The sequence below is a fragment of the Prionailurus viverrinus genome, chromosome X (genome assembly GCF_022837055.1).
Source record: "Prionailurus viverrinus isolate Anna chromosome X, UM_Priviv_1.0, whole genome shotgun sequence".
Lineage (NCBI taxonomy): Eukaryota > Metazoa > Chordata > Mammalia > Carnivora > Felidae > Prionailurus > Prionailurus viverrinus.
In genome coordinates this window covers 40,760,154-40,781,895 of record NC_062579.1, presented here as the reverse complement: position 1 = coordinate 40,781,895, position 21,742 = coordinate 40,760,154, and the positions used below count along the sequence as shown (strand labels likewise).

General features: G+C 38.9%; 1 protein-coding gene and 1 pseudogene across 2 annotated transcripts in view; one reads left to right on the top strand and one right to left on the bottom strand.

Annotated features, from left to right (window-relative positions):
• Nucleotides 1–21,742, top strand: part of SHROOM4 (shroom family member 4) — a 135,820-nt gene that overhangs the window by 61,231 nt on the left and 52,847 nt on the right. The gene's annotated exons all lie outside the window — the stretch shown is intronic.
• LOC125157990 (uncharacterized) lies at nucleotides 16,666–16,765 on the bottom strand (annotated as a pseudogene).

The window sequence follows — 21,742 nt, the reverse complement described above, 5'->3', positions numbered from 1 at the left end:
ATTAGTATTTACATGATATATTTTCCCATCCTTTTATTTTCAACCTGCCTATATTATTTTATTTCAAGTGAATTTATTTGTACAGTATATAGATGGGTCATGTATTTTTATGCATTCTGCCAGTCTCCATCTTTTAATTGATGTATTTAGACCATTCACATTTGGCGTAATTACAGATATGTTAGGATTTTATCTAACGTTTCATTTTGTTTTCTCTTTGTACTTTTTGTCTTTCGTTTCTCTGTTTTCTTTTTTCATACCTTACTCTAGGTTACTTAAACGGATTAGAATTAAATTTTTATTTATCTATAGTTTTTAGATATATCTCTTCATATAGATTCCTAGTGATTGCTTTTAGGTATTATGTTATTTATACATAACCTATTTAAGTTTATTGGTATTGTCATTTTATTAGTTTTTGTTAAGTATAGAAAATTTATCTTTCTTTATATCCATTTATTCTCCTTCACTTATAATAAAACTGTCTTCAATATTTACTCAAATATATACATTTAGAACCATATAAGACATTGTTATAATGTTTGTTTCCACCATCACACATAATTTAGAAAACTGAAGAGAAAGAAGTCCAGTGTGTCTGTGTGCACGCACACCCACACTTTTCCAAGTTGGTTCTTCCTTTCAGGTATTCCAAGATTTCTTATTTTGTAATTTCCTCTTTAGAGAACTTCCTTTAGCCACTCTAAAGGAAGCTTATTCTAAAAAGAGTACATCTGCCAGTGATGAATTACCTTAGTTTCCTTTATTTGAGAATGTCTTTATTTCCCCTCATTCCTGAAGGATATTTTCCCTGGATATAGGATTCTGGGTTTACAGTTCTCTTCTTCCAGCAGTTGAAAATTTTGTGCCACTTCCTTCTGCTTGCATTGATTCATGATGAGAAATCATGCCTTTCAAATTACCTTTCCTATACAGGAAAGGTATCATCTCTCTCACTCTTTCTGTCTCTCCTTTCAAGACTTCATCTATAGCTTTCAGACATTTGGCTAAAATGTGTCTTGGTATTGAATTTCTTTGAGTTTATCCTATTGGAGTTTGTTTAGCTTGCTGAATTTGCAGATTTATATCTTTTGCCAAATTTGAGGGAGTTTTCATGCATTGTTCAAATATTTTCTTTTTGTCCTACTTTCTTCTCTCCTTCTGGGACACCAGTGCTATGAATGTTAGATCTTTCATTATAGCCCCACAGGTCCCTGGATCTCTCTTTATTTTTTCAGTCTAATTTCTTTCTGTTTTTCTTATTGGGTAATTTTTGTTGTTCTATCTTTAGATCCACTGATGCTTATGTCCCGTCCATCTTTCTGTAGACTGTTTACTTAGGTTTTTTTCATATTATATTTTTAAATTCTAAAAATCCATTTGATTCTTATTTATATCTTCTGTTTATTTGCCAAGGCTTGCTACTTCTTGGCTTAAAATTTATACTTCTTTATTTGTTTCATGTATATCTGTAATTGGTCATTGAAATTTTTTTTTTATGATTGCTCCTTTGTCATATGATTCTAACATTTCTATCATCTTGATAATGGTCTCCTCTGATGTTCTTTTTTCTTGTAGTTTGAGATCCTCCTTGTTATTAGTATGACAAGTGATTTTCAATTGAAATATAGAAATTTTGAGTATTATATTATGAAACTTTGAATCATACTTAAAATTTCTATTTTCTGGTTTCCTCTAACACCACTCTGGCAGGGAAAAGGGGTTTGCTGCCTCATTACTGCCACATGGAGGTAGAAGTGCAGGGTCCCTATTTGGCATTTATTAATAACAAGGAAGGAGGCTCCCTTTTCCTGCTAATCAGTCTCCACTGATACCTCCCTTACTGGGAGGGGTAGAATGCTTCCTTGCTATATCCACTGAGGCTTCCCTTGACACAGAGGGATGTGGCCTCCTTACTGCTAGGCAGTGGTAGAAGTTCTGACTGTCCATTAAGTCTCGTCTGACACCACCTCAGTATGGAGAGGGAGTGGTTCCTTATTACCACAAGGTGGGGGTACATGCCCATGCTCCTCACATGGTCTCCATTGACAATGTGAGTAGGGGAGGTTTTCTTACCACCCAGCATGGATTAAAGTCTTGTCTTCATATCTAGCCTCTTCTGCCACCATCTTGGCCATGGTGATGTTAGAAAAGACCAGGACAGGGCAAAGGTCTAAGCTCCCCACTCAGCCTTTGTTGGCATGAGTGGAGATGAGGCCACGGTTTTTCTGTGGTGTTTGGCTGGAGTAGAGCAATTATTGTCTAAATTTTTCTCTTTCTTATTAGGCTTATTAGGAACCCTTTCCTGGTTCTCTGGATAGGGAGAGGAAACTTCTGTTGGGACTTATTTTGTCTGTGCCCATTAGCATTTCCAGGTTGTTGCTCCTCAGTTTCAAACTTGGCTACATAAGGCAAAAAAAAAAAAAAAAAAAAAAAAAGGAACTTACTACTGAGTTTCTAGCCAGTCTGCTTTCTTAATGTAGAAGTCTTCTTCATTACATCAAGACTCTTCTAATTGGATTATTTTTTACTTTTGAATTTTAAATATCCTTTATATATTCTAGATACCAGTCTTTTGTCATACATGTGTTTTGCAAATATTTTCTCCAAATGAATGGTATTAGAGGAAACCAGATGAGAGTCTTCTTATGTTTGTTTTACATGTAATATCCAAAGCTTTTAGTTGTACTTAGTGGGAGGAATAGGGAAAGGTTTACTTCATTTTCATAGAAGCAGAAGTCTCAATTATAATCCCTCATCTTGATATTTATAAACCTTAATTCCACATATCTTTAATAATTCAAAATTAAATAAATATCTAACTTGAATAAATGTCTTTATTAAAAATCAAATATCTTACAAAAATAAAACTAAAAAAATATAGACATAGACCCTACACCATTCACAAAAATTGACTCAAAATGGATCATAGAACTAAATGTAAAAGTATAAAACTCCTAATATATAACATAGGAAAACTTAGATGACCTTGGGTATAGTGACTTTTTAGATACAGCACCAAAGGCATGATCCATGAGAGAAATAATTAATAAGGTGGACTTCATTAAAATAAAAAATTTCTGCCCTGTGAAAGACATTGTCAAGACAATGAGAAGACAAGCCACAGACTAGAAGAATATATTTTCAAAAAATACATCTGATAAAGGACTGTTATTCCAAATATACAAAGAATTCTTAAAACACAACAATAAAAAAAAATAGGGGCACCTGGGTGGCTCAGTCGGTTAAGCGTCCAACTTTGGCTCAGGTCATGATCTCATGATCTGTGAGTTCGAGCCCCACGTCAGACTCTGTGCTGACAGCTCAGAGCCTGGAGCCATCTTCGGATTCTGTGTCTCCCTCTCTCTCTGCCCCTCCCCCACTCATGCTCTGTCTCTCTCTGCCTCTCAAAAATAAAGAAACGTAACAATAAAAAAAATTAAAAAAAAAACTGAATAAGAAATGGGCCAAAGACCTGAACAGACAACTCCATGTCATATGTCATCAGGGAAATGCAAATTAAAACAACAGTGAGATATAATTACACACTTACTAGAACAGCCAAAATCTGGAACACTGACAATACCAAATGTTGGCAAGGATGTGGAGCAACAGGAACTCATTCGTTGCTAGTGAGAACACAACGTGGTACAGCCACTTTGCAAGACAGTTTGGCAGTTTCTTACAGAACTAAATATACTCTTACTAAATGATACAGCAATTGCACTCCTTGGTATTTACCCAAAGGGGTTGAAAACGTATGTCCATACAAAAACATCTACATGGGTGTTTATAGCAGCTTTATTTATATTTTCCAAAACTTGGAAGCAACCAAGATGTCCTTCAGTAGGTAAATGGATAAATAAACCATAGTATATCCAGGCAATGGAATATTATTCAGTATTAAATAGAAATAAGCAGTCAAGCCATGAAACTTAAATACATATTACTAAATGAGAGAAGCTGATCTGAAAAGTCTCGTTATTGTATAATTCCATCTATATCACATTCTGGAAAAGGCAAAAGAAAATGGAGATAGTAAAAATATCAATGATTGCCAGGGGTTAATGAGACGGGAGGGAGGGATGAAAAGGCAGAGCACAGAGGATTTCTAGGGTAGAATATCATACTATTCTGTATGATACTCTGATGGTGGATACATGGCATTACACATTTGTTCAAACTGATATAACATACAACACTAAGAGTGAACCATAGTGTAAACTATGGACTTTGGTTAATTATGATGTATCCATGTAGGTTCATCAATTGTAAAAAATGTACCATGCTCTAGGGGGATGTAGATAACGGGGGGGGGGAGGTTATGTATGTGTGGAGACCGGGGATATATGGGAAATCTCTGTACCTTTCTCTTAATTTTGCTGTAAACCTAAAACTACACCTCCCCAAAATAGTCTTCTTAAAAATCTAATGTCATTATTAAAAACAGCTAACCTAAACAAATCTCAAGTACCAAAGGTGTTTCTTTTAGCTGATGAAAGAAACATATGAATCCTAAAGATGGTCAGTATGCTTTACCAGCTCTTATTACTTAACAGCTTCTTCAAGCTCTAGTCTTAAACTTAGGTCCTGATGAGTATGCCAAACCTGGATCTTAGTTCAAGTGTCAAGATCCCTTCTGGGGATTTGTCTCTGAACTGCCAGCTTTCTGGACTTCAGGCCAGTTTATATTTTGAGTGAAATCTCCAATCTAGCAAGAGTGCATTGATTGCTTTCCAGCTAATCAAAGGGAAAGCATTGGTTGGCCATTCTAGCATGCTTGTTCAGCTAAAAATGATTATGTCTCTGGTTCCTAATACAAAGATATATTCTTATTTTCCCCTGTGATGAAGGTGCAGTATATCCTTCAATTCTGTTAAGTATACAGCTAATGTATGCCTTTGAATAGTCTTTGAGAAGTTATACAGTGTAGGTTTTCTCTCTAAGGGAAGGAGTAGAACATCACCTGCCCTTCTCTTTTTCTCAGTCATAAAATTTGTTTGACGTAAATTTACATACAGTGAAAGTTACTTACCTGAAGTTGACCCTCTTTGCACTTCAGGAATACATTTCTTAAAGTACCCATGGCCCTTCCAACAGAATGGAATAAATTTTGAATAAAAATTAAAAACTAGTTTTGGCGCATGAATTTTGTATGAGATTAGGATTTTTTTCTTGTGGCATCCTTCCTTCTCTCCCTATCCCTCCCTCTCTCCCTCTCTCCCTTCCTCTCTCTCTCTCTCTCTCTCCCTCTGCATACGTGTGTGTGTGTGTGTGTGTGTGTGTGTGTGTGTGTGCGATTCTTTGCTACTTGCTACTCTGTACTTCTTGGAAGAAGCTTGGTGCTTGATAAAAGAAAGTTTAAGGTTGAGTGGGAGAGGACACTCATGAAGTGATAAGGAGTATTACTGATCTCTTATATGTGATTCAGGATCACTATTATGATTAATCCCCCCAAAGAAGAATTTCTAGAGGCCCCTTTTCATGCCACAGTAAAAATAATTTTTTCTTCCCTCCAAGTTGCTTATCAGGGTAGTCCCTTGCAATTGCCATTGGTTTGTCACAGCTGGACAGGGAAAGTAGCTTTGTGTTGCTTGTGTATTATATCACAGGATCTGATTAGTTTGCTTGGCCTGAGACCCTGTGTGACCATAAGAATATAATAGTGATAGCAACTTACATTCCCACCACAGTTCTACAAAGTCTGTATCATCTGAGGAAACCAAGGCTCAGAATGGATGTGTCAGTTGTCTAATGCCAAATAACTAATAAGCATCAGAGCTGGGACTCAAATCCAGTCTCTGTGACTCCAGAACCCATCAATTTTCCCTGTATCAACATTGCTGAGTTTTTATGAATTCCAGTCATTGGGACTATCATAGTTCCATAGTTCCATAGGATGGTGTTGTATTACTCCTTTCCTGAGTAGTTGGTTTAAAATGTTAATACTAGTAAGGGAAGAATGGCGTTCTCTTTAGGAATTTGGAGTCAGGTGATAAGGTCCCACCAAGGAGCCTTCTCACCTAAGTTTGAAGAGGTTGAAGCAGAAATATGATTCCTTTCAGATTTAATAAACATGCTTTAAATGTTAGTTTCTGTCCTTCTATCCCAGCACTCACTATGGATCAGATACAGTGCTAGCAGCTCTGAAGTACATAGTGTCATTTAATCATCACAGCTCTCTTATGAGGTATTGGGATGAGCGTGCCCCCATCGTACAGATGAAGAGATTGAGGGACAAATAAATGAGGTGACTAGCACATATACTATCTTATAACCAGGTCTGTCTGACTCTGGATATAGTTTGCTCTCTAAACACCTCAGTTGGTTTCTGCCTACCTACCTACTTTGTTTCTGTCTCAGTAATACCTTCAGAGGCCTTAAATTGAATATTTTAGTTGAGATCTTCAAGAAATCTTTGTATGACTTTACAAATCCTTAGGCTGTGCATGCTTTCTCCCTTGCCTCACCCTGTGAGTATTATCCTCAGCTGTAACCTTGCATCCCAGTAAAGCCTAGAGAAAAATCAAGTGTAAACTGGCCTGAGAGGATAATTGAGTGTTTCTCGGTCACCCAGGCTTTAGCTTTGCCTTGATCTGGAATGCTTGCTAGTTTCAAAAGGAGAATAAACTGAGTTATCCAAGAGTTAGCTCTTGGATAGGGTGAGAGTTAAAGTTCTAGGTGTGGGTCTGTGCAACTAAACTGATGGCTGTTGGCTTCTTAAGATATTCAGTAGCCATCTGACAGGTGAAGGCATCTTCTTTTCTGACCTGAAGCTGGGTCAGTCTCAGTCCATGGGAAAATGTTGTCATTTGTATTCTGCATTCCTCCTGTTTCTTTGGGGTGTGCTCTGTTTAATAAAGCACACATTAGGAGATACTGAAAAGAAAAAGAGTTTTTAATCTAGTCTTTTTTCCCCAATAGGTTTAAATTGCCCCAAAGTGTGTGTTTGTGTGTGTATGTGAGTGTGTTTTAGACTAAGTATCACTGAAGAAGTTGACACCTCATTATGTGTAGGTTATTGCATTTGTGGAACAAAATCTCCCTTAAGTGATATATCTACTATGTGTCATAAAAAGTTAACTCACTTTATGTGTGCATGTTTTCATTTCAGGCATCTTTAATAGGGAAATATATTCTGGTAGATTAGTTTATGGTGTTTCTAAATAATAAATCATAAACACCAATAAAAAAACATCTAAAATGTGCAAATTCGTGAGTCGATTATATGTTGATTAACCTTATGTGCTTTTGCCATAATTTTTATTATTGTCATTTTCCCTTGCTGTCAAACAACAATTCATTTTTGGAACATAAGATGCATAATTATGAATGTTAATACAGCACCCTGCTGCATCTCATCTCCCTTTGCATTGTGGCACAGGTTTACTTTGGGGACACAAAAGTACTTTCTCTCATTATTCATAGGAACTGTAATTAGACACTAAACTTGAGATGTAAATATATTCATTATTTACCTATTTTGTTAATTAGAATTTTTCTTACACCAAGACTCTAGAAAAATATTGTTTATAATTCAACTAAGAACCATGGGACCGTGTTTAAAAAATAAAAATAGAAAGAAAGGAATCTGTGTTATGAAGAATAGAGCAATGGACTTGGGGGTTTTAAGTATAAACTCTGAGTACTCAGTGAAAATAGTGGAAATACTAGGCAAGCCTCTAACCATCATGTAGTCTTGTCATTACGGGTAATTCAGGGATGTAATTCCCACCTGATGGGTATCTGGTAAAGATTAAACAGGTACTTCATGAGAAAATGCCTAGAACAATACCTGATACCAGGTACATTACCAGTGAATGTATATTGTTTTTAATATGGCATTTGAAAGTTAAAAAGAAATAGACATTTTCTACACAGTAACTCACCAAATATCTCTTTAAATAGCAAATTCCCATGATACAATTTCACTGATTTAATAAATATTTTTGAGTGTGAGTATTTAGCACGTACTTAGCAATATGTTAAACAATGTGGTGGCAATCATAGCAAAAGTATGCTCTAGGGGTGCCTGGGTGGCTCAGTCAGTTAAGCATCCAACTTGGGCTCAGGACATGATCTCACAGCTCATGAGTTCCAGCCCTGTGTCCGGCTCTGTGCTGACAGCTCAGAGCCTGGAGCCTGCTTCAGATTCTGTCTCCCTCTCTCTCTCTCTGCCACTTCCCCGCTCACATTCTGTCTCTCTCTCTCTCTTAAAAATAAATAACCATTAAAAATTAAGAAGAAAAAAAAAGAAGTATGCTCTAGCCCTGAACTCTAGGGGAGGGAGATGAGACATGTATAGGTAAAATGGTTGAGTAAGGAAATAGATGATTGTCAAAATGAGTGATAACCAGCAACAAGTGATTGTGAACGCTGGAAGAACACCACAAGGAGCTTGCAAAAACAAACAAAAAAACAGAAAACAAAAAAAAAACTAAAACTAAAACTAAACAAAAAACAAAAAGAGGGGGGGCTTGGCCAAATTCCTAAATGGTATGTGGGAAGGCATAAAGAGAAGATAGAAATGTAGATTTGGGGACTATTAAGGAAGCCCATCCAACGTAAGCTTTATGTAGGGAATCAGTAAGAGGAAAATTTGGGCAATCTATAGAAAGCCCAGAAAAGCAAACTTTACCTAGTATGCAGAGGCAACTATTGCAGGATTGTGAGTAGGTGAATAGGAATGAAATTGGTGTTTGTGGAAGATTGGTGTGGGTTGGATTGTATGTAAGGAGGCCACGTGGTGTGATTGCTTATATAGAGTAGTGACAGTAGGAATAGACAGGAAGAGTTAATGGGGGAGACATTTCAAAGCCAGGACTTAGTGACTGATTCAATACACAGGCTAAAGGAGAGGAGAAGTAAACTGGTTACGAGATTTGAGCCAGTCAGACCTTTAAAGATTTAAAGCAAACAAATAAACAAGATTTTTTTAAAAAATGATAAATTAGGAAGAGTTGGGCTTGGTGTCAATGTTTGTTGTTGTTGTTGTTGTTGTTTTTTGGTTTTCTATTTATTTTGAGGTGATTGATCAGATATGTAGCGATTCAACTGGCAGTTGAACAGCATAGGTAGATCAAGACCAAAGATTGTTTTAGACCCACAGAATGCTATTCCCAATATAAACTAGTCTCAATTACATGTAAGTATCTTTAGGTAGGCACTTCCTCCTAAAAACATCACCTGCCCTTGGGGCGCCTGGGTGGCGCAGTCGGTTAAGCGTCCGACTTCAACCAGGTCACGATCTCGCGGTCCGTGAGTTCGAGCCCCGCGTCAGGCTCTGGGCTGACGGCTCAGAGCCTGGAGCCTGTCTCCGATTCTGTGTCTCCCTCTCTCTCTGCCCCTCCCCCGTTCATGCTCTGTCTCTCTCTGTCCCAAAAATAAATAAACGTTGAAAAAAAAAATTAAAAAAAAAAAAAAAAAAAAAAAAAAAAACATCACCTGCCCTTAACCTTCATCCTCCTCCAACTACCAGTGTCTTTCCCTTCACATCTCAGCTGCTTAGGCTCTTGAAAAGTATTCTTATATTACTTGTCTCCCCTTTTCCCCCTCCCATTTCCTCAATGCATTCTGGCTTCTTCCACTACCGTAACCCTCTTCTCTGTGTTGTTCCAAGATGAATTAGTGTCTTCAAGATTGAAAAAAGATGAAGGGCATCTTTCCTTCTTTTCCAGTTGGCAATTTTCCAATTGAGTTTTTCAGCAGTGTAGTATAGAGGAAGGAACGTAGCCATTAGTATATAATAGCACTGGTGCCAAATCATTTACCAACTGGCCAACCTTTAGCAATTTACCTAATCACAATTTCTTCATCTGGAAGATTTCTATAGCCTTATGGAGTCATATGAGTAAATGAGATGATGTGTATAAAGCTCTTTGGAAGTATTTGTTGCTTAATAAATATTAGCCTGGTTGAATACCTCTTTTCGGAAATTCTTGTCTTTGATTATTAAACATCTCTCTCTTCTGGTTTTCTTCCTACTGCTTATTTTCAGCTCTTTTTCCTTAATCTGTCTCCTAACTACTGGTATACCCTAAAACAGTGGTCCTCAAATTTCAGTGTGCATTAGAATTCTCTGGAGTATTTAAAGATCATATTGCTGCCCTCCTCCCCATACAGTTTCTGATCCAATCAGGGCCCAAGAAGTTCTCAGGTAGTGCTGGTGCTATTGGTCTGAGTACTGGACTCTGAGAACCACTAACCTAAAGTTCTATCTCAGACCCTGTTTCTCATTCTATGAACTTTTCTCAAGAGACTTCAGGTACTGCTGATAACTGTCAGATATCTGTATCCAGAGAAGACCACGCTCCTATATTCCAGATTCAACCGCGTATTACATGTCTCCACAAAACTGTCTCCCAGACACATCCTAATCCAACATGCCCTAATCCAACATGCCCATGATTCCAAAGTACATATGGAAATAGTCAGGAAAGGTCTGAAAAAGAAGAGTAATAAGGGAGAAAGGGACCAGTCCTTTTGGAACCATATTATAAAACTACAGTAATTAAAACAGTTTAATTACAACTGGCACATGAGTACACAGATCAGTGGACCATAATTGGGTCCAGAAATTGATCCAAAGACATATTTTAGTACATGATTTTTAATATATGATTTTATCTTGAAATATTAAAGGTCTTTCTAAACAAGACACAGAGGAAGCCAAAAAGGGGAACATTGTTAAATTCGACTACATAAAAGAATGTACAGCACTGCAAAAATACATAAACAGTATCTGAAGACAAAAAACTGAGAAGAAGGTTTTGCATCTGGTATGGGCAAAGGCTTTATATATAAATAGCTCTTCAGATTGAGAATCACTAAGGAAAATACCAGAAAACCATTATAAATGAGAAAAAAGGACCTAAACAGGCAGTCCACAGAAAAAGAAAGTCGGCTTATAAAAATAAATGGAAAGATGCTCAACAAAACTCATAATTAAAGAAATGAATATTTATTTAAGCAACAACTCTTACCTTAAGATACAACCTTCACCTATCTCAGTGGCAAAAATCAGAGCATTTAGCATATGCTATTTTTTTGGCAAGCATGCAGAGAAATGCACTCTCACACCTTGCTATCTACCTTGTTACTTAAACTGTGATCCTTGGACCAGCAGTATCTGTATCAACCCAGAGTTTGTTAGAAACACAGTCCCAACCCAGATCTACTAAATCAGAATCTGCATTTTAATGAACTCCCCAGGCAATTTGTTTGTACATGAAAGTTTGAAAAGCATTGCTGTAAAGCAATTCAATGCATTGAAAAGCATTCTTGGTGGAAGTGCAAATTAGCATAACCTCTTTGGATTTCAGGAGACTTTATCACAAATATTCGCATATTCTGTGAACCATAATTGCAGTGGAATTATCTAACAGATATAATCATCTGTGTATGTGAAGATGTACAGAGATATTCACTGCAGCATTATTGGTAATAGCAAAAAAGAAATAGAAACAACCTCAATATTCATTAATTGGTAAAAGTAAAATAAACTGAACAAAATTTGCATGCTGAAATACTATGCAGTTATTAAAAAATATGTGAAAAAGCACATACAGATATGAAATTATCTCCACGATATATTGTTTAGCACAAGCATCAAGTTTCTGAACAGCATTCTAGTATGCTTTTTGTGCTCTATTATTATAATCCCCATTTTACAGATGATGTTACTGAGGCACAGATATTAAATAACTAGCCCAAAGCACCCATACAGCTAGCAATGATGGATTCAGATCCAGTCTGGTTACAGAGCATATGCTTTTAATACTACTGTACCATACTGCTACCCAGGGATAAATAAGAAGCTGTTAATAGTGGTTTCCCCAGGAGTGTGGGAGACTCATTTTTTATTGTATATGCCTTCATACTGTTTGAATGGTTTGCCTTCTGTGAGTATTGCTTTAAAAAAAAGAAATAACTAAAAATCAACTTGTCCAAAATTGGATTGATTTCTCTCTCCACTCTTCTGGTATTGGTGATGGGCTGAATCATTTACTGAAGTGAGAAATCTGGGAGACATTCTGGACTCTCTCCTCTTCTTTATTCCTCACATCTGTCCAATCAGGCACCAAGATTTATTGGTTCTACCTCCCAGATAAGATAATTCTCAGATATACCTCTCCACTCTATCCCTGAATTACAGATAACTTGGACTGTAACATTTATTTCCTGAGTGGCCCACCTGCCCCTTTTCTTCCTATGAAACGTCAACTGATAACATCTTTCCAAAATGTAAATCTGGTCCTGCCACCATCGTGCTTAAAATCTTACACTGGCCCTCCAGTGCCTGTGGGGAAAGTCCAAACTCATTAACATGGCAACTTAGTTCTTCCATGTTCTGGCCCAGCCTGCTTCTCAAGCCTTACCTCTCACCACCCCTCCTCTCACATCCTATCCTCAGAACACCATTTTCCCCACACGTTTCCATAATTTTCACATGCTATTCCTTCTACAGAAGTGCCTTTCATCTGGGTCAATCCCTACACTTCCTTCAAGACCAAACCTCAAGCATGACGTCCTTTATGTAGATTTCTCTGCCTGCAGGTTATTACACGTTATATATTCTATACTGGGAAGGTCAGGATACCCCAAAGTCCCATGGTATCTCAGTGTCCCACAGGAAATATCTCCAATGTCAAAGCCCTCCTACCTGAACACTGTGTGTTCACACTCCTTGCAGACTCCCAACATGGATGCAGTATCCTGCGGCCTGCTCGTCTAGCTCTCCCCCCATGGCTAGTTCAGGGTCTTTTCCCCAGGTCTCCTTACACCTCCAGCACTCTTCTTGGTCACCTGGGACATTTGAGAGACTTCCCCTTTAATTCTCAACTTTAGATTCATCATCCTCCCCTCCCCATCCTTTTGTCTCTATCTGTAGGCAAGGCAGGTGAGAATAGTGGTTAAAAATGTGGGCTCTGGAGCCAGACTCCCTGGGTTTCAATACTAACTTTTTAGTTATGTGATCTTGAGCAAGTTACTCAGCCTCTCTGAGCTGCTGATATTCCCCTCTGTAAAATGGGGATGACAATAGTAGTGCCTGCCTTGTAGGGTTGTTATGAGTATAAAATGTTTTAATATTTAGAACACATAGTAAACATTGTGTTTTTGAGATTAAAATGCCCAAATTATGAAGTGGGAGAATCTTCTCAAATTGGCATAGGAGGCAAGCCTCTTTCTCCTTTGGAATTCTTTTCTACTAAAGGTGGCTCCTTAAGATTAGGACCAAGTATAGGTGAGAAATCAAGAATCCCCACCCCTCCTCAAGTCTCCTGTAATTCTGGCTTGTTTCCTCAAATGGATGGATTGAAAGCTTCTCTTTTTTTTAATGTTTATTTGTTTATTTTTGAGAGAGAGAAAGAGTGTGAAAGAGTGCAAGTTGGGGAGGTGCAGAGAGAGAGAAAGAGAATCCCAAGCAGTTGGCAGTTTGGAGCCAGAAGCAGGGCTTGAACTCACGGAACCATGAGATCATGACCTGAGCCAAAATCTAGTCAGATGTTTAACTGACTGAGCCACCCAGGCACCCTGGATTGAAAGCTTCTTGAAGGCAAGGATCATAGTGCAGACTTTTAGACTCTTTGGCCCCCACTAGACACATAGTAGAAACAGGGTTTCTTTCCATCACTCTTAAAATTAAATCCAGAGTCCTTAGAATGAGCCACTCACCTGGCCCCAGGCTCCTTCCTCAACCTCATTTCCTCCCCTTCTTTGTCTTGCTCATTCCATTCCAGCCACGTTGACTTTCCTGCTGTTCTTGGACGATGGCAAAGTGATCCTATCTCAGGACCATCACCTTTGCTGATCCTTCTGCCCAGGCACATTCTTATGTGCCTGACTACTTCCCTGACTTAGGCCACTGCTCGAGTATCACCTCCCAACAGAGGCCTTCACTGACCACACTTTCTGAAATAGCATTGGCCCCCACACACTCCTGTCAGTCAGTCCACCTTTACCCTGCTTTCTCTGTCTTCAGAGCATTTACCACGACCTGACATATATTTCATATTTTTTGAGTTGAACCCCATGAGGACTGAGATCTTGTCTGTTTTGTTCATTGCTTTGTCCCCAGCACCCCAGAATAGTGCTTGCTTGGCTCTCAATAACTAACCAATAAATGAATGAATGAATGAATGAATTCAGTGCGAGTACCTATGAAGAAAAGGGAATAACAACAAATTCTGTTCATTGCTAGAATTTTGAATACTTTATAATTTTAATTCCATGATTCTTTTAGCTTTAGCTTTTTCAGAATAAATCTATATTTATGTATGAGTTTTGTTTCAATTTTACAAACATTACCCTGACAAAATTTAAAATCTGGTTTAAGTCAAGTCCAATTTTTTAAAAAAAATACATGATCTGTTTATTCTCCATCCCAAGGGAAAGGAATGTGTATGATTGAGTGCATGAGTGTATGTATGTATGAGAGAGAGAGAGACAGAGAGACAGAGAATGAGAGAGAGAACAGTTACCTGCAGTGAGGAAATTGGATAGGGAGTGGGTTGGGGAGGCATGAGTAGGGGAGTTCATGTTACCCAGAAGGAAAATAATTTTGTTTCAATTGCTGCATTTTTTTTTCTAAATTGTTGTTTGAAAATCCTGTAAAAAAAAATGAAAACCAAAGAAATGAAAAGCTTGGTCAACCAGAGGTTTGTAAATGTAAATACATCAGATCAGGAAATTTCCCAGGGGCTCATGCAGGACATTGTGGAACCACGTGAAAGCTTTTATGAAGTGAAACTTCAGAAGAGGAGATAAATATATGGCAGCTGCTCTCCAGCTCATATCCCCTTCAAACAGGGAAGATGTGAGCAGAGGATTGCCCTCTTGGTTCTGGGACCTTCCTCACCATGAAATAGTATGTTCCCACCCACCCCTGGAGCCTGCATTCTATTCAGGCAGCCCCTTATATTGTGTATACAGCCACTGACAGTTGAAGAGAGTCTCCCAGCCTGCCCTGGAAGACAAAAACCCATTTAAGTCAAAGCATCAGCAGCCAGTATTTTAAAGAAGCCATTTAAAAATCTGTTTTAAAAAATATATGGTAGCATTCTTTAAAGCAATGGCTTTCAAACTTGGGTATGCATCAGAATCACTTGGAGGGCTTGTTAAAATTCAGATTGCTGGGCCCCACTCCCAGAGTTTCTGATCCAGAAGGTCCAGAGTAGGGCCCCAGAGTTTCATTTCTAACAAGGTCTCTGGTGATGCTGATGCTGATCTATATAACAAACTTTGAGAACCACTGTTCAGGGAAAAAACACAGGAATTTGGAGGCAAAGAACTTCAGTTCAAGCCTTGTGTGATTTATTTCACCTCTGAACCTGAGTTTCTTCTTTCCTGAAGTGGAGTTTATAAAGTTGTTTTAAGAATTAAATGGAATGGTGTCTATGAAAGTTCTGTGTGACTGTGAATTTGGTGTACAAATATTAGCAATCAGATGGCTTTACAGATGGTACTTACTGCCACACACCCCCACCAGATTTTCCTGTGGCTTGTCCCCTCTCCATGCAATTTTGTCCCACCAAGTTCATGAGGCACTTGGGAAAAAACTATAGCCAACAAAGCCTTGAGTAGCAATTTTTTTCAATCCACTGGGCACAGCCTTGATGCTGACTTTGACTTGACCTTTGTTTTCCTTTGCCTGGTCTCCTTCAACTTGCCCCTTGTTCTTCCAGCCCTGGCCACCTCTGACAGCAAAGAACAGCTCCCATTGCTAATATTGTGGTAAAAAAAAACTGTCAGATGGAGGTTTTTTTAATTAGTACAATAGACAGAGGAATCCACCACCAAAGAGCAAAGCATTTGTTGGGGAAGCATTTTGTTAGGTTGGCGGGCTCTAGGCTGATTTATCTGAGGGCAAAATACAGATGTTTGAAATAGTTAAGTATACGAGTATTACAATTATACAAGTATTATGAGTATTGCATATCCCTAACTTAGGAATGTATCAGACAGTTGCATCAGATGATTGTCAGGGTAAATGATATGCCCATGTAGAATGGTGTCTTTTTTCTTTGAAAACTTTTTCTCATTCAGCTCTAATACATGTGTAGTGTAGAAAGCTTTGAAATTTTTTAAAGGTATAAAAAATAAGAATGACCCTTAATTCTGCCACACAGAGACAAACACCTGCTGGTAAGATATTGATGTATTGGCATTCAGCCCTATAATATGTGTAGGCTTGTATATGAATATATATGTACATCCATATATATTTTTTGAAATGGGCTGATACTATGTACAGGTTTGGATGCTTTTTCTTTCACTTGCCATTATATTGTGAGCCTTTTCCAGGATCATTAAGTAGTCTTGAGAAACATGGTTTTTAATGGCAGATTATTTTTCCTTCATGTAGATGTACAATACCTCCCTTAACTCTTCCTAAATGTTGGACAGTTAGGATATTCCTGTTTTTACCTTTATAAATAACTCTGCAGTAGGTGACACTTCATGTACACAAATCAATGTGTGCATCTCTAATTGCTCTCTTAGGGTAGAATCTTAGGAGTGGAAAGACTGTACCAAAGGGTAGGAACATTTTTTAAAACAGATATAATTCACATATCATAAAATGCATTACCTTCAAGTGTGTAATTCAGTGGCTTTTAGTATATTCACAAGGTTGCACAACTATTAATACTGTCTAATTCCAGCGAAGAAAAAATGGAGTGCTTCATAAATTTGCATGTCAGCCTTTGCAGGGGCCATGCTAATCTCTGCATCATTCCAATTTTCATGTATGTTGGCTGAAGCAAGCACAATAGGAACATTTTGATGTCTCTTGATATGGCACATTTCTTTCTAGCAAATGTATACCCATATCCCTCCCCACCCAGGAATGTACAAGAATGCCCATTTCCCTGAAATTTTACTGACACTTAGTTTAAATATATATATATTACCAATATCATTGAAAGTGACAGGGCGCCTGGGTGGCTCAGTCGGTTAGGCATCTGACTTAAGCTCAGACCATGATCTCACAGTTCCTCAGTTCAAGCCCCATGTTGGGCTCTGTGCTGATAGCTCAGAGCCTGGAGCCTCCTTTGCATTCTGTGTTTCCCTCTCTCTCTGCCCCTCCCTGCTTGCACTCATGCATTCTCTCTATATATATCAAAAATAAATTTAAAAAACATTTAAAAAATTTAAAAAAAGAAAATGACATTTTATTGTTTTGTTTCTTTGATTAGCATGTCTTCTTCTCCCACCTAAACTCTAGCTGTTCTACAGGGACCTGTCATCCATGGTCTTTCCTTTGCACACATTTACCATGGGCAGTCGTAGCTAATGCAGCATGTCAGCTGCCTTTTCTCAGAATAATGACCACATGTCCATACCCTGCCCTAACCTCTTTCTAGTGCTGTGGCCCAGACATTGAGCTGCTTGCTGGGCGTGTCTATCTACATAATTTGATAGCATGTGAAACAAATTCATGTCTAAAATCAAACATTTCTCTGGCTCCTGCTCCAACTTCCCTATCTAGGTTGGCACTACCACTTTTCTTCCACGTGCTTCATGGTCATGTTAACCCCCTTCTCATATTTAATGAGTAGTACAACCTTGTTGGCTCTGTGTCTCATGTTCTCTTTCCGTCTTTCCCTTCTGTCGTATCCCCACTGTCATGTTCTAGCTCTACCTTTTATTGTATCTATTGTGTAAGCCTCCTCACTTCATGCTTTCAGTATTTATCCACACAATTCAACCTACACATGACTACCAAAATAACCTTCCCAACATACTGCTTTTACCATGTTGCTCTCCTATTCTGTATCTTCCTAAGCCTCTCTCTTGCCTATTGGGTTATGTGAGGTAAATACACTGACACTTAAAGCCCACCGTTTTCTTGCATCATTTTAACTTTACTTCCTGTGTGCCTTATATAAACTGTGCTTCATTCAGCATATTCCTTCTTTTCCCACTCTTACTTATGCAAACCTGGCATGATGTCTCCAGTCTCCTCCAGTTTAAACCGAGTCTCGGTTTAAACTGGAGGAGACTGGAGACGTTATGCCAGGTTTATATATACAATGGAATACTACTTGGCAATGAGAAAGAATGAAATCCTGCCATTTGCAACAATGTGGATGGAACTAGAGGGTATTATGCTAAGTGAAATAAGTCAATCAGAGAAAGACAGCGTTCACTCATGTGGAACTTGAGAAACTTAACAGAAGACCATGGGGGAGGGAAGGGTAAAAAATAGTTTCAAACAGAGAGGGAAGCAAACCCAAAAGAGACTCTTAAATACAGAGAACAAACTGAGGGCTGATGCGGTGGGGGGGTATGGGGGAGGGGGAAATGGGCGATGAGCATTGAGGAGGGCACTTGTTGAGATGAGCACTGAGTGTTGTTATGTAAGTGATGAGTCACAGGAATTTATTCCTGAAACCAAGAGCACAATGTATACGCTGTATGTTAGCTAACTTGACAATAAATTGTATTAAAAATAATAAATAAACTGAGTCTTCAAGATTTAGCCCAGAGGCACTGTAAAGTCTTCCTTAATTAACCTGTGCTTTCTCCTTTTTTAAACCCTCATTTTGTTAGCATTTCCTTCAATGACATAACTTTCTGGTTAGGGTTTAGTGGTTACTTAGGTATTTCTATTCATCCCCTCTCACATTGTAAATTCTTTAAGCACATGGATTATATCATCTTCATTTTGGCATGTTCCATGGTACCTCTCCAAGCACCTTAAATTGTGGATGGAAGCTCCATAAATGCTTGAATAAGAGAATGGTGAAGATTGCTGACTTTTTTAAAAAAAATATATACTACTAATGAGTCAGTTTCAGGAATGAACTCTGTGTTAAGAAGGTACAGATGCCAAATGACCCAAATATCATGGCTTCTTCTTTCTCCCTCACTCTCCACATTCAGTCAATCAACAAGTACTGTCAGCTCTACCTCTTCAAGATCTCTCGAATCAAACTTCTTTTCTCTACCCTACTGCTTCTTCCCTAGAACAAACCACTATTATCTCTTACCTATGAGAGCCTTTTTAACTGGTTGCCTGGATTCTACTCTCATCCTGCTTAAATTCATCAGCCAAGTGAGATATTTATAAAATGTAGATCATGGTAGTCCCCTGCTTAACAATGTCCAGCAGCTTCCCATTGCACTGAGAATTAAATGCATACCTCTTACTTTGGCCTTTGAAAACTCTACAGTCTGGTCTTGGCATTTTCCCAACCTCATCTCCCACTGCTTTCCACCTGGCTCACTGTGGTCCAGCTCTGCTGAGCATTGACCCTTCCTCATTTTCATGTTTGCACAAAGCAGAGGGAGTGGGTACTGTTGGTTCTACCAGGGTCCTCACTATTGTTGGCTATTGTCATAGGGCTCCATGTCCTTCGTAGTGGAGATAAGTTGAAGACTGGCCAGAAGTAATTCTAAGGGCTTTGAGACTTAACTTTAGGAAAAACCTTTGTGGGTTTCACCATCCTCTTGAAAAAGTGGCATCTCCAGTACTGAGTCTAAGCTGAAGAAGATATTTGGCTTAAAGGGAAAAGAAAGGAAATCTTGTATTATTCCCATATCTTCCTTCCCAAGGGATACTACAAATATTACTAATAGAAACCAGAGCTGGAGGACAAACATCCTCCACCTTTATCACTCTGGGTGTTGGCTTAGGAAATTGGGCATCACACCAGAAGCTGGCTCAACAGATGATTCTCTGTGAACCTATTGTCATTTTCCCTATATTCTCTCCTGAAGTCTCCCTCAGCCCTCTGGTGTTTCACTCTTAGCTTTTGTATATACAGGGAAGTGAGAAAAACTCTCTTTCATTATTCAGATTCTTGACTTGCTCACCTTATTTCTAGAAGCTGTGAAATATGAACCGTCAACCTTCTTGCCTTTGGGATCATTGACAACAAACAGTCTATGATGGCTATGTCTTATTAGACTGTACATAGAACTAAAATATACTCTCTATCCCACTCTGAAAGAGAATTACAGGTACTGTGCTTCTAAAATACTAAGCATTTTTAGCCCCTAATATTTGCAAAGCTCTCCTGAATCATTCATAGGTTACCTCTTTCCAGCCTTCTTTAAAAAAAATAGGTGTCCCCCTGTTTTAAAGATTTCAATGTGAAAATTGATACATGAAAACAGAAGGTCAAATATAAAGACCCTTATCAGATAAAGTTATCATTCTCTAATTGGAGAGCCCAAAGGTACCTCCTGACACATACAACAGCATTTGAGGGAGTCTTTATTTCCACTGCAACATTCCCTTTCTTATTCACTGCCCTTGGTTTCCTTTTAGCCAGGGATGGATCCTGAGATGGAGGGTGGAGAGGTGGATCCAGCATATTTACATGAAAGAGCTTGACCTGACTGTTCAGAGAGGTGAGGGAAGGTTGGAGGAGGTGGGGAATCTGGGGAGACAGAAGTATACCAAAGGCCCTCCTATGTAAAATACCCACATTTCAGATGACTGAAACTTTGACTTTCCCAGACAAGAAAGCCACTGTTGTAAAAGTTGTCTTTAAAATTATACACACACACACACACACACACACACACACACACACACACGTTCCCCCTTGGTTTGGTCTGTAATAAGAAAGGGTCCCTGGATCACCAGGCCGCAAGGTCCCCCACTAGCAGTGGGGTGTGAGTGGACCTTAGTAGCTCTGTATCCTTCCATGGTGATCAAGCAGCTTTTCCCCTATTTTGTCAGATAAACAAGCCATGCATTGTTCTGTCCACCGGTCTGTACGCAGGCTTCCCTTCCTGCAGAGCTGGCCAGAATAAGCTTGGACTCCTTCATGTGGGGCAAGTGGAATGTACTGTTCAGGGGGAAGCTGGAAGAACCACAGAAAGTAAACAAAACTAGTCAAGGACACTCTTTTGTGCTTCTCCTTATCTAAACACTTTCAAAAGAGGAAAGAGCCTGCAATAGGCTATATCCCAGACCTCGTATTAAGCACAATCCCAAGCAACACAGGCCATGTTTTCCTTCTTGCCCTGGGTTGGGGCAAAGCCATGGTTCTCTTTCTCTGTGTGCCTCTAAGTATTGCTTAATGGGTCTGCTGGGAGCCAGAATCAGAGATGGGTAATGCTGTCAGAAGATACTGGGGCAAGAGCCCACTAAGGCACCCCATCCAGAATTTTTGCATCTCCCTCTCCTCATCTCTCACAAGTGTTTACCAGAGGACTCTTCTGGGAGCTAGCTTCTGGCTTATCTGCCACTTTCACCTTCATGTGACCATCCTCATCTTGCATCCATGCCAAGTTCTTATTTTCTGAGTGCTTGGGAAAGAAGCAGTCATCTTTACCTTCCCCCAAATATAGGAGGTTATACTTGATAATGTAATCTGGAACTCAGCATTGATAAGTGAGAGGATTCCCCTTTTACCCTCACCCCAACCCCCAGCCTCTTTTCCAAATCCCAAATTGGCCACACTGTTAAGTGTTCCTATTTTATCTTCCTTTGCCCAAGAATTTTTCAGGTATATTCCACCTGTGCCCACCTGCCTATCATATCACCTCATTTGGTGATTCTGCATCTCCTCCGCCTGCCCCACCTGTACCTCAGGAAGTCCCATGAACATGCTTGCTCCTCTACTCATAATTTTCTCAGCCTCACCTGGCTATAGACAGGACCCAACTCCTATCAAACTCATTGTTCTCTATTTTTTTATGATGTGGGGATCAGCAGATCTCATCAGGAAAGCACTGTTTTGCACTGGGTTGCTGAGTGAAAGGAGGAAGGTACTTGATAACCAGA